General features: G+C 39.8%; 1 protein-coding gene across 1 annotated transcript in view; it reads right to left on the reverse strand.

Moving 5' to 3' along the window:
- Positions 1 to 14,171, reverse strand: part of ZMAT4 (zinc finger matrin-type 4) — a 387,418-nt gene that overhangs the window by 10,760 nt on the left and 362,487 nt on the right. The gene's annotated exons all lie outside the window — the stretch shown is intronic.

The raw sequence follows: 14,171 nt of genomic DNA on the forward strand, positions 1-14,171 counted from the left end.
AAAAGTGGAGGCAAGAAAAATGGTACCTCCCCTTCATGGAGGTGTATCTGTAACAGAAGAGCGTGTAAACCAGGGAAGGGGGTGGCAGGGCTGGAAATATACTCCATTACTTCACATTTGTCTGTGGCACCCAGTCTCTGAATTTTTTCTACCCCCTACTCTGTGATTTAAAAGGAGGTGGCCAATATTCCAAATCTGGCCCATAGGAGTTTTTGTAGAGCCTATGAGCTGAGAAAGATTTTCACATTTTTAAAAGGTTAAAAAATATCTGTAGAAGAATAATTTTTCATGTTATATGAAAATGATATGGAGTTTAAATTTAAGTCTTTGTAAATAAATTTTATTGAGCAGAGCCCCACATTTATTTATGCATTGAAAATGGCTGTTTTATGCTTCAATTGCAGAACTGTATAGTTGCTAAAGAGACCATATGACCTGGGAGGATTTGCCTTGATTTCTCTGTGTTTGAGGTTAAAGGGGTGAATTTCCATGGTAGAATTCTTATATCCAAATCTGCATCTATTCTCACCAGTACTAAATTTTTATCTGTATACTTCCTCTACCTGACAAGCGGTAGTGACATCAGTTTTTAATATCGAAACAAAAGAGAAAGCAGGGTTGTCCTAATGCTTATAACTATAGGACGATTTGGTACTCCTTCTCAAAGTCAGACAATAGCTCAACCTTCACATGGTAAATTCTCAGTAGGTCAGTGAATATGAGTCTTTTGAGTATATTCTGAGGTTCTGTATAAAACAAAAGGGTAGCATGAAGCAAGTCATAAATTGGTTTGTCAACTCTACCTTGCTTCCAGTTCTGACTTCCTCACCAATTTTCAAGGGTACAACCACCAACACCCCTAGAGTAGAACTCCTGTAAGGCATGATTTAGATAAGTCAAGAAAAAAAAGGAGTGAGCACAAAACTAGAAAAAGGTCCACTTTAATATCAACTCTCTATGTGTCTTTGAGAAACAACAACTATCATTTTCACTATTTGTTGAATGACAACTATGGTATCTACCTGCTAAGTATCTTTTAAGGCAAGAATCATTAGTTCCATTTTACAGATCAGAAAACTGAGGCAGAGTCATTTAATCTACTGCTTCCACTCACATTCCATCCTAAAGGAATGTAGATTTATTCAGTCCCAAAGACTGTACTCTTTATATAATGAAAAAACGTGTTTCCTCTCTATAAGTAATGACCACTGTGGGAATTTGATAAATGGGAATTCCTGGCATATTACAATATTAAGGATATTATAAACAGTGATAGATACAGGGACAATGAGACTGAGACTCATTAAGGATTACAGTTTTTTACTTTCTGTATCATGAGAGAAAAAAATACAGAATGTTTTAATTTTACAGAAATAAATTAGACTTTCCATAGTTAGTTAACTGTACAGTTTTATTTAGACTCTCAGAATCTCTGACTCATGCAGCATTACCAAATTGAACTTTCTGGAGTCATGAGTAGATCCCACATCTGCACGCAGTGGCTAGTGACAGTGGCTAATGAATGCTTGAAGTGTGGCTAGCACAAAGAAAAAGACACACTAAAGTTTATTTAATTTTAATTCATTTAGAGCTGCCTGTGGCTAATGGCTAGTGCATTGAACAGTGGAGGTCTAGAGGATATTCATTAGACAAATAAATGCTAAGCACGAGAAATGTGGCTAAGGATTCTTCACTTCAATTGATCCTCCTGTTTGATATCTAACATATAAATTCAAACAGAGGAAAACAAGGGAGCTAGGGAATACTGTTCTTTTTAAGGGCAAATTATACGTCCTAAGAGCTTTTGCCTACTCAAAGATGAGTGGCAATAAAAAGAAAATAAACATTAGGCTCAGAAAAATTATTTTGAGACATAAAAGAGCAAACACTTATTTTTCATCATCGAGCCCAGGACACAAAAATATATTTTGAAATCTCTTGCTTAATATTGCTTAAAAGTTCAATAATCAAGAATAGAAACACTCTATAAAAAGAAAGTTGAAAGATTAGCTGTTGAGACAACAAATTGAGATGGAAAAATAGGTTGCTGAAAATCTGGAAGAGATAAAAAATAGTTGGTAGCAGAAACAGGAAAGATTATAAACAACTAAAATGCAACCACAGAACTACAGTATGCATCAGAGTTCCCTAAAGACAAAATCAATATTGTAAAAAATCAAAGCAGCAGTATGGAGCCTGAGTTTTCAAAGTTTCACTTGATTGTAGATTTAAAAAAAAATGCAGACATGAAAAAACTAAACTTAAGATGAATAAATGGGAAAGAAGCAATAATCCAATACATAACCAGAGAAAAACAATCTTAAATATAAAACAGACCCAGAGTTCAAGTTGACAGAGGGTCATTGAGAGCTGGTAAAATGAGTCAAAAGAAACCAAATTAGACATAGCTTGCAGGAAAAAAAAATATATTTCAAGAGTTTTTAAAAACTCCAGGAGTTTCAGATAAACCTTTTCCCCCAAATCCCAAAGAAATGTGAATGACATATGAAAGTAGATCAAAGTAAATATTTTAGAAAATTACCTTCATAGCACACTTGAGTCAACTGTGTGCACACACAACAGCAATAGAGCCTTCACTTGTCATCAATATTTTACTGAGTGTATAGAACAGAATCCATCTTAAAATTATAAAAATATTTTAAAGTAATAGTTTATTCAGGAAATTAAAATACTTGTATGTTTGAAAGGATGTCAGCATTCTCTCATTGTTCAATTTTCTATAAATAATATCAATTTTTTTCTTTGGTAAAACATAAATGCTATTATCTATCAGCATTTCTTTCACAGATTAGTCAAGGTAATTACATTTTGAGTTCTTCATAAAACTACATTTCTAACAAAATTCAGAAATTGGTCCATACTAGGCTATAATTTTCATAGTTATATCTTTTGTGACTATTAAAAATATAAAAATTTTATGTATCATGATAAAACTAGACCAGAAGATTCCTAAGGTCAGACCCTTCATTTTAATCTTACTTAGAATCCACAACGTGCTTTACACTTAACAGGAACATAATAATCATAATTTTAACATACCTTAATAACCTTTGTCTTTGAAGTAGTGATTTCCTGTAATACACTGAATTTTGCTTATTTTCAATTTTTTTTTTTTTCTGGAAGCCCTTCTGAATGTGTAAGTTCCAGGACAGTTACTCCATAACAGAGTGAGAACTCCTAAGAAATATTCTAACCTTATTCTATTCTCCTTCATCCCCAAACTCCACCTGCCCAACCTCAGACCATAGGAATGAACTGAGCCTGGCCTGCTCAGTCCTTTGACCACACAACAAAAGTGGGAAAGGAGTTATTCCAGTGGGACTGTCAACAGACCACTTCACATCCCCATGCAAACACCTTGTCAAAAGTGTGAAGCAGGTAGAGAAGGATATAGATGACAAAAGCTGGGTGGGGATTAAGGAGGAGAGGCTGTGCAGAGGCTGCCCCTCCAGAACTGGACTCCTTGGCATCCCCTGGCCTCTGAGTCCTACCTTGGAATTTCTTCTTCTGAGTCCAGAAATCTAGTTCTCTTTTGGCTTATGCTACTTGAAATAGATTTCTGACACTTATCACAGAAAGAGATCCTGCTAATAATTACATAAATAAATGTTTAAAAAGTACATATAAATTTTTAATTTGGGGTTAGTTGATTTGGAAAAGTGGCCTTTTGTTACAGTTGTTTAATTCACCACTGAAATGTGTTCTCCTGGGCACAAAAGTGCTACCAGGGCACTTTTTTTTTTTATGAGGTTTTTTTTTTTTTTAAATTTTACTTATACAAGCACTGGGTACAGTCAGAAGTGCAGGAGGGTGAGAGAATTCACCAGAGGCAGAGCGGAGAGCAGAGCAGAGCAGGCAGACTGACAAAGTACACCTCTGAGGGGAGCAGCGGACGGCAGGAGAGGTCTGCGAGCCATGTGGGACCCTTTCCCAGTGGCTGGGGATCTAACTGGTGTTGCAGAAGCTGCGGGCAGCTTCGCAACCCAGCACTCAACCACTGCGCCACCGGGTAGGCCCATACCAAGGCACTTTTGTATTGTTTTATAATCGTCACTTGATCTACACTTTCTTTTGGTAATCTATTTCTCTGTAGCAAACTATTTTCAATCAAAGTGGTTTAAAATCATCATTTTATTTTGTCTCAAGCATAATTGGTCAGGACATAATGAACAAACGCTTGGCTCCGCATGGTATCTACCGGCTCTCTTGGTTCAGTGGCAGCCGGTCTGCGTGGCAAGTATAGTCAGTTTCACTCACGTGCCTGCACTGGATGCTGAGCTCCACTGGGCACCTCTTCCTCCCCATGTGGCTTCATGGTCTCTCCCTGGCCTCCCCTGGCCAGACTTCTCACTTGGTGGTAATGAGCTCTGTGATAGAAAGGAACTGAGAGCAGCCAATCTCTAAGGCCTGGACTTAAAACCAGCACCTGTCATGTTCTAGTGGCCAAAGCCAGTCCAGATTCAAGCACAAGGGCAGTGTCAATGATTCTGTGGCCATGTTTTATCCTCTTACATGCTACTCTGTGAGCACCTTGAGAGTAATAATAATCTGTCTATCCTTAGATCAAAAATCAGGACAGAACACAAATATAACAGCTTAAGGACAGTTAGAATCTGGAGTCTTGAAAACACCCTTGAAGGCTGCACTAATCCCAAACTGTCCAAATCTCACCTTCTTATTACATGGAAAAAAAAAAAAACAAAAAAACAAAACAACTGTGTGCTCAAACATTTGTCAATAAAACTCAGACTAGATTGATCTTACTCCTCTACATCAGCTCTCAGAACATGATTGAAAAAAATATTTATGGTGCTAGGGTTTTCTGACAGAGGTCTAAGAGGATGGAGTATTCTCACCTATACCATGCTGATCGTTTCTTAAATTCATGTTGGGGAGAATTAAATGCTGCTTAATTTTTTATATCAAAAATTAAGGAAGTACAGTTTTGAGAATATTCTGAGATAAAAGGTAACCATTCTAAAATTTATGTTTTATCCAATCTAAAAATTACTAGAAGAAAGGAGTCACCGAACATATAAGTAAGAGAAAGAAACATACAAAACACAGAGCAAAATGACCTCAGATTAAATGTTCTGAGAATGCAGACATCTGTAATAGTTTATTTCAACTGTAAAAAACATGCTGTCCAAGGATTAAAACAAAGAAAAGTAAATCCAGTAGTAACATGCTTTTACAATGGACACTTCTAAAATAAGATGAAACAGGACACTGAAAAGGCATATGTGGTAGGGTAGGGTGGTGTGAAGTGAGCAAAAATAAATCAGATAAATTAAAATGAAAGAGTGAGGCAATCTTAATAGAAAATGAAGTACAAAGTAACAATCAAGTTGAAGTTCGGAATATTAGAAATATAATCCATAATAAATGTATAATAACTGTGATACTTAAACACTAAGTCATTTTGAAATACCTTTGGTAAGAAGATAGTGATAAGTACATTTCTAAATTCTGTTTTACTCTTATTCTTCACAATTCTACTTTAAAATAGGTATTATCATTTCTAAATTACAGATGTGCAAATCAAGGATCTAATCTTGTATAACAATATTGAGGTGAAGTCCTGGAAATAAATGACAGTATTTTTAAAAAGAAAGAAAACCAAGGGCAGAGCTGAGATCAGGCTTTCAATTCTGTCCACAGCAAGGGAGTTGGCAGGAATCAAGGCCAGAGCTGGCCTGCACTCAGATGGCTGTTATGGAGCAGTCCCTCCCTCCTTCATACCCTTTGCGGGGGAGGGTGATAGAGTCTCAGAACGCCCAAGAGGTCGAGGACAGTGGGTGGATGAGAAGGTGGGTGGGACTCAGTGTGTCCATAGGAGTGTTTATTTGGGCAAAGGGGAGAGGCTGAGGATGGATGGGAAGGAATTTCTCTCCTGATCTCTTACTTTCTTGCTGATTGGGGGACAAGGTTCAGGCTCTGCTCAGGTAGATTGGGAATGAAAGCATTCAGGATGCAGTCTCATACCACTTCATGGGACCCTGGTCCCAGGTAGGGTAATTTGGAATCGCTCAGTTCACTGAAAAGCTAAGAAAGAACTCAGGAACTATTTTGTGTTTGCTACAAGTCAGCCACTGAAGCTTTTCTGATTACTGTCAAATAATAATGTTCAGAGGAACAAGCAGGACTACATGTCAGGGCAAAAAAATCTTCAGTTATGGTTGCCATCTCCAAAACGCAGTTTTATGTTTGTAAAGGCAGGACAGGACACAGTGCAGGTTTTATGATCCAGCAGACCGGGTAAAGGAGGAGTCAGAGTCCTCAGTGGCTTTTGCAGGTCTTTTATTTAGATTTACCAGGCACATGGCAGGCAGGGGTACTGGGGGGCCGGGAGGCTGGCAGCAAATCCTCACTCTATCTGGGCTCTCTCTGGCATTCTCTCTGCGTCTCTTCTTCTCTCGGCTTCTGTTCATTCTTGGCTTCTGCTGGTGTCCCCGCGATGCCGCCCTTAAAAGCGCAGTCTTCGTCCAGGTGAATCCCATCTACATACGCCCACACCCTACTCCAGGTGCCCGTCATCAAGCATGCATTCAGGACCGCAAGGATCCGTCATCTATCCTGATGGCGGGAGGGCAGAAAAGCCTGATTTTTTACCTTACCCTACAATGTTACACACTCTAGCCCAGTAGTTTTCTTTGTTTGATTAATTGGTTTGGTTGTATTTGGATTTTGTATTGAAGTGTTTTACAAAAACCATTAAGTTCCACAGTTCCAATAAATGACCAGAGCAGAGAGTTGAAGGCACTAATAAAAGAAGTTCGGATAGGATGGGGAAAAGTAAAGATTTATTCATGAAAATTTAAAAGTAGTTTTTTTGAAATGACAAATACTGCACTGCTGGTGCTTGGGTTGCCACAATGATACACAAAGGAGGAATGCACGGTGCCACCTGCAAAGCATATTGCACATCAGCAATAACCAGGAAAAGCTGGATAGTTGATCCACCGTACGTTCAGGATCATCAGCACATTTGCAGTGTGCACACAACTCTGGACAGAGACACCATGTAGGGTTGGGAGCGCCTTCCTGCCCCAGTCTGAGCTCTCCTGTGGAAACACGAAGTACCAGAATTTACAACGCCTGGTTTTGATCTGCAATCTGCCTCTGTTTAGCAGGGATGTTGGGCAAATTGTCTCTCCTTTTTCTCTCCTTTCTCACTTTGTTCAGGGGTGCTGAGTAGTATGTTCCAAAAAGTCTGCAGCTGGAGGCAGCAGGGTTCCCGCTGGCACCTGCCTTCCAGCAGGATCCTGAGGGTGGCGGGCTCCCTCCTTCTCAGGTTCATTTGAAGGGATTCTGGCCAAATTCAAAAGTCGTGTCTTAGTTATCTTTCTGTTAGATACTTCCCAGCATTTAGCATCCATCGTACAGGCCTGATGGCCTAGAAGGTATTTACTCCAACAACAAATGGATGGAAGTTATGTTTTTTGCCTTCAGTCTCTTGTAAAAGTCATGTTAGCTTAATTTTTTTTGTGTGTGTGGAGGATTAATGATGTCTATCTAATTTCCTTTCACTAAAGTTACTAAATTTAACAGATTTTCCTCATTGCTTATTGCAAGTGCTTGTGGATGATCTATAGCTTCCTGAGAAAATGTGAACTAACTATTCTATCCATAAAGTTATTTGATTTTATCTATTTCCCCAAATTTGGGGGGAAGTTTTACAAAAGGAAAAAGGATAAATTTTTTAAAAAGAAGTTAAAGCTTAAGATCTATAGGATATTGGCCAACTCCTATTGATGGATTAAACTGGCCTGGAATATTTCACCAACTACCAGAGAAAGTTAACATGACAAGTTATTTTTGTGTGTGTGTGTGTGTGACCAGAACATATCAATACAGAACATATCAATACAGAACATATCAGAGCATAATCAAATACACAGCATTTGAGATACATCTCTGAGAGCCTCACAATACTCTAGTATAGATCAGTTGGTCCCTCAGTAGAATAAGCAGTTACATTTTTTATGTACATAAATTCAAATGCCAATTTTGTGATCAGCAAAAGCATTTGAATTAGAACTGTAAGTTTGTGCGTCAAACACAGCTTTTCCTTGACCTTTATGTTTCTATACTGCATATTTAGTCTCTGGAATACATTGAAATAAGACTTACAATAGCTCAGGATTCCAGCCACAAAAGAGGCCTATCTGTTGGTATTAACTTGAATTTTTATTGACGAGCCTAAGTTAGCACAGAAGAACAGCCACTGTCTACCTGTTCCTCTCCTAATTCCTCACTGCATTGCAGAGCACCTTTGTGCCCATGGAGGCTGACCCTGTGGTAGCAGCACGATCCCTGTAGTTGGGCTTCTGAGCACCTTGGCTAATCTGACCAACCTACCTACCAATAATGGACCTTGTCAGAAGCAGTTGTAGGCAAAGTCCCCCTAAGTTTCAGGGCCTAGACTCCCCTCAGAAACACATAGAGAAATAAATTTGAATACATTTGGAGTCTTGCAACTATATGGCAGAATTTTGTGCATTTTGGGACAACTGGATCCAGGCTTGGGGCCCCTGCTCTCCATGTGACTCATTTAGCCTTTTTGGTGCTGCCATTTGGCGCTGCCATTTGGCACCTCTGATGAGGCTGTGTGCTGTTCCATTTTCAGACTTCATCTCACATCTGTGTCTGCTCTTGAAGCTCACCCCTGCTCAGCTGCTGCTCAGTCTGAGCCGGCAGTTTGTACCCACCACATCCCTGCAAGCTGCTCCAGTTTGGGTACCCTTTTAGTGCCTCCCCGCCAAGTACCAGCTGAGCAGTCATGGTCAGCTCCAGAAGCTCAGTTACCCTTTTAGCTGGAACTTCACTCTTGATGTGTCTTTTACCTGATGGCTCAATCCCAGGCTCTCTCTACAGCTTCTCTCTAGCAACTTTTGACCTACTAGTTTTCCATGTGTCTGTGTTCAGGCCCTGTCCTATCAGTGGATAGGAACACTTTCCCAAATAACACCTGAGGTGGCAAGGTCGTCTGGAAATTGCTTAATGGCTCTTCACACATTCTTGCTGTGGTGAATCTGTGCCATCTGGTTGGTCTCCTCCGTCTCTGCCCAGACTCAGTGGCTTCCTTGTCTTTGCTGAGGATGCTGAGTTCCCGGGTGGCTTGCTTGGGAGGGTACCCAAGATGTGCCAACTCCGATCACAAGGCAAAGCCACACTGAAATAGGTTTCCACTGCAGTCCAGCTGTGGTCAGTAACAATGAGGTCTCCTCAGCAGCAACTTTTCTAAAAGATCTTGTACTGAAGAGTGTGTACATGTGGGGCAAAAGTGAAGTTCCAGGGGAGTGAGTGCTCCCTCTTGGTTTATTTTACAGAGAAGGTAGTCTTTCTGATGCATTCAGAGAATAGCAAGCAACATTGGCTGAAATGAATTGTCCTGACCAAGGACCGGAGAGGTCACCTCACATCAAGCCTACATCATGCAGGCAAGGAAAGCAGACTCAAATCAGACACCTTTCCCACAGTCTGAGTTGATGGCTGAATTGGAATTAGAACTCTATGCCTGAGCCTTTTATGGACCTTAGGGGAGACCACAAAGGAGAGGTGGGGGGGGGTGCCTTAGAGGGTCACCCACAGGCATCTCCATACCATTGGTTGTCCCCAGTTTGCAAGACACTGACAACGTTCAGTTTTCAACTTATTCTCTTTAGACTAGGCAATCTCTGAAGACTCGTACTTTTCCCCTTTCCTAAAGCACTGATTTTGTCTACATTCTCTTTCCTGGTACCCTTCTTTTGCTTCCCAGTCCCCCAAGAATCTAGAGCTTTGCATAGTTATAACAGCTTTGCAGAAACCAGTCCCCCCTCCAACCCTCCTTCCTTCTGCTCAGGAAATGGAAACAAATATAGTGCCTTGATATTCCTAGGGAACATTATTATCATTCGATATGCCAATATGATAATGGGCAGTTTGCCAATCTTGTCATTTTAGGAGCAAATTGGCTTAAGTAATCACCTAAAACATCCTCTTCCAAGGGACTTCCTCTCCACCTCCCTACACGGGAGACAGCACCTGTCATTTCTGACTGTGAGGAACAGAGAAAATCTTTCCCCTACTAAGTGATACAAGGGTTTTGTTTGAAGCTTTTACAGCCCTCGTTTAAATAAAGCTCTCAAATAATAAACATGCAATGCACGCTCACAGGATTTCAGTGTTGTCAAATACTCAATTTGAACTCTCCCTGTTATTTACATTCTCCATCGTAACAACCATTATTTCACACGAGAGTTTTATCCCTGCAGAGAGCATTCATGCTACTTGGTGCTGGCATTATTACCCGAGCAATTCTTGTCTCCTGTTTGCTATGTTCCAAAGCCTATTTCCATTGTTCCCTTTGTCCCATCCAGCATGGAGTGGGCGGGCATTCTCCACAGCAGCAGACAAGGATTTGGGGCTTTCAATAGTCGATCTGATCTGATTAGAATGGGATCGATTGCAGAGAGCCAGAACCTAAAATCAGCAGCAGCAGTGCTATTTTCGGGAATGAGAAACATGCCCTGCTCCCCTGTCCCTCTCACTGCAGCCTCAATGCTATGCGTGACCGCCTAGCCTCTTCTGTTTCTCATACAGACATTTCCTACAACCCTGCTGAAAATGCTACCTTGTTTCTTTTCAAAGAGCTTGCTGGTTTGTGCTGCTTCTTTCTGACTCAGGAGCCTGGGAGCAGTAACAGAACATTCTGTTTGGGCTGTGGCAGGAGGAGGTAATGGGATGACTCTTGGAAATGATTGATGGTGGCTACACACCTGCGTTTTTGACAACACATAGGCTGCAGAATAGCTTCACTATCCCTGTAACTGGGATCAGACTTTTTCTTCTGCTGCCCTTGAGCACACATTGATTTTATTTTGGTTTTAATATTTTCTTTAGTTTTAATTGTTAAAATTATTTGACATATTGAGTTATAAAATTAATGTTGTTTTTTCACTATAAGCTGAAGAAATGGGCATATTGGACAACAGCATGTTCAAGAAAATGAAGCATGAACAATTCAAAGACCATATCATATGAGGGGTATATGCATTTGGTACCATGGCCTTATCCTTTACCACCCCAGATACGGAGTAAAATGTCTAGATACTCTCTGGACATATTTGGGAGTTTATGATAGTGTTATATTCTGGGCATAGTCACTGAAAACTCCATTTAATGATGTAGCAGCATCAGTGTTGCTTCATGAGATTTGGCTGCATTCAGCTTTTTTTTTTTAGCTGATTTAATTCACAATCCAAAATACTGAAGTTATTCTTGAAGCAGAGCTATTGTCTCATTATAGTGCACAGTAGCAAACATGCATAGTCACTTTATTTAATATTCCAGTTACTTCATATTTTTATATAGTAATTGAAACCATCTAGTCCCTATCCATTCCCTGTTTTACCCAACAAAGCTGGACCTGGAGAGAAGTAGCGGGGTATGTATTTATAAATATGTGTATGTATGTGTATGTGTGTACGTGTGTGTGTTGGAAGAGCATTGATGACACTTCAAACGTCAACATTTCAACTTTCTTGCTGCTATATCTTGATGCCTCCTAAGTCACAGAGTTTCAAATGACATTCATGATCATTTCTGGAAATGATTTTTTAAAACCCCTTCAGATAATTAAACCAGTGAAACTAGTTTTCAAAAAATTATGTGTGCAGACATATCAATTTCTCTTTTACCTCCACTGGGACTGTCAAGGTCCTCAAGGTCCCAATGGCATATAAGGCAGACAGATTTTAACCTAAGCATGGCTGATGCAGAGAGCTAACCAGGAGTGCAGGATCCTTCAAGGAAGGAGTCTGTAGGGTCATGAAGCCTGAAGGAGCTAGTGAAATTAACATGACTTCTCTGTAGGAACTCCTCCAGGAAAGGGGATTAAGGAGCCAGGTTTTGAAGCAGTGGGCAATTGGACACACAGAGAAGGAAAAGTGTAAAGGGAGACAGCATGTGCTATTGTTTGAAAATCTAGTCTAAGAGCTCAGGCTATATGTAGAAGGTGACCATATAGTCCCAGACCTCCCACCTCACCAGGCACAGCTCTTTTTGGATCAGGGACTGTGTCAAATGGGCCTCCTACACCTGCTGTGGCCCCAACAGCATTGGTAAGATGTAGGCTGGCTCCCTCCTCCCCACAGGACTTCAATCCTCCACCCACAGTGATGAGTTTCTGGCTACACACCAATACATGCCTGCTTCCCAAGCATCCATGATGTCGAAGACTTGAATCACAGGTAAATTTCTCAGCAAACATGAAATTCTAATCAGATAACAGTGAAAACTCAAAGTGCCAAGGGTCAAGCTTATTTAGACAACTGCGTTCTAACTACGATTTGTAGTAAGCTACATTTCTGGGGTGGGGGTCTCATGTAGTAAACTGATTTATGGAGTGGGTTAGGCTCAAACTCACAAAGTTTATGACTCAGCAATGTCTGTGTGACATTTATTACCACTCAAACAGGCTGGCAGTCATAAATCCAGCTTCATTTTTACAGTTAAATGGCTGCTATCATGAGACAAAGGAACAAAGCAGAATAATCCACAGCTGTGCTATTCATCTTGCATCTTATCAACAAATAGAAAAAAATGTAGAAATGAATAGGTCACGTTGGAACAGACTGATATTTATATCTGTGCACACATATATAGCATGTACAAATGATCTATAAACACATATGCCCAACTCTGGTTTGCCTCTGGAAATACCTTGAGGAACTGTACCTCTCATCCATGCTGGAGTGGAACATATCACAAGCTCTGCTGACTGGCAGCAAATGTGAAGACCTTACTATGTGAAAACCCATAAATCCTGGCATAAAGGGTTGAGGGGAGGAGCTGACAGGACTGCTTGAGCCTGGGATGGAGGTAAGAGTGCTGCAGAAGTAAGACAAACGTGTCTCCTGGGAATTCTCATTGACTTTGGTTTCTGGTCTTCAGGGAAACTTTTTCCTAGTAGAGTTATACTAGCAGTGATCTTTTCCCTTATACAGTTCTATTTCTTCACAAATTTCTAAAAAGGAGAATGATCAAAATGAAAGAGATGAGCAAGAGAATCTTATAGGTATCTTCCAGCACTCACACTGAATAGTTCTATTTTACACTGAACAATGATTAGCTAGTTGGATGGCAGGGAAGAAGGGAGAAGAAAAAACATGCAAAGAGTTAATGTGCTTACATTTTACAGCTTTATGAGAAAAGTATCATTACTCCACTTTAAACATGAAGAAACTAAAGTTCAGAAAAAATGATATAACTTGCCCCAAACCAAAGAACAAATAAATGGCAGGACCATATTCTAAATCCAGTGGTTTTGTTTGTTTATTTGTTTGTTTCATCCCAGTATCATTTTCCCTATAACATATCCTTTATCTGGAACCCTGAAATCAAATAACTACTAAGTGAATATATGATTTTATAGTAAACATAGCACATAGTACTTATCACAAATGGAGTTACCTGAGCTTGTGAAAAAAGATAAACTGGTTTTAGTTTCGGTTTTTCTTTTTTAGGGGGTGTCTGTATTCTCAGAAGACCTTTGAATGAAAAAGATAATTGTAAAGGAAAAATGGCTTGTTCTCTTTAAATTCCAGCAATGTCAGAGAATAACTGATATTTCATAAAGGTAGGTCATGTATTCTGCCTTGCACTCACCATCTACACAGAAAATGCCCTATAGTAACTAAGGCATGTATTACTAGACAAAAAATGAGTTCTGGTCCAAAAATGACAGGAGGCTCATCATTCACCTGGGAAGGTGAGCAGTTTCTGAAACAGTGACTAGAAACAAAATTACTTAGTTGATTTACTCCTCAAAATGATGAAAGAAAAAATTGTCAAAAATGGCATTACAAGCCTCCAGGTGGAACACTTGCTGTATCACCACCCTGGAGGGCAACTGATTAGCTTTCATCACAATTAAACTCTGTAGCCTAAGGAATACCCAGAACACCCACAGGTGGTAGCTTCCATGAAGAGGTAGGTGATGAACTTAGTGTTGGCAACAACTTAAATCAGAAAGAAAGGGAGACTAAAGATAGAAGTTTTAAAAATATATTTAGTCAAAAGTAGAAACTGACTTGCTTAAAAAATGTCTTTGAAATGGCAAATACCCCCATATATTTGCTGCCCACCTATCACTTTTTTAATAG

This window comes from Talpa occidentalis, unplaced genomic scaffold (genome assembly GCF_014898055.3).
Source record: "Talpa occidentalis isolate TD23 unplaced genomic scaffold, MPIMG_talOcc4v2.1 talOcc4.4, whole genome shotgun sequence".
Classification (NCBI taxonomy): domain Eukaryota; kingdom Metazoa; phylum Chordata; class Mammalia; order Eulipotyphla; family Talpidae; genus Talpa; species Talpa occidentalis.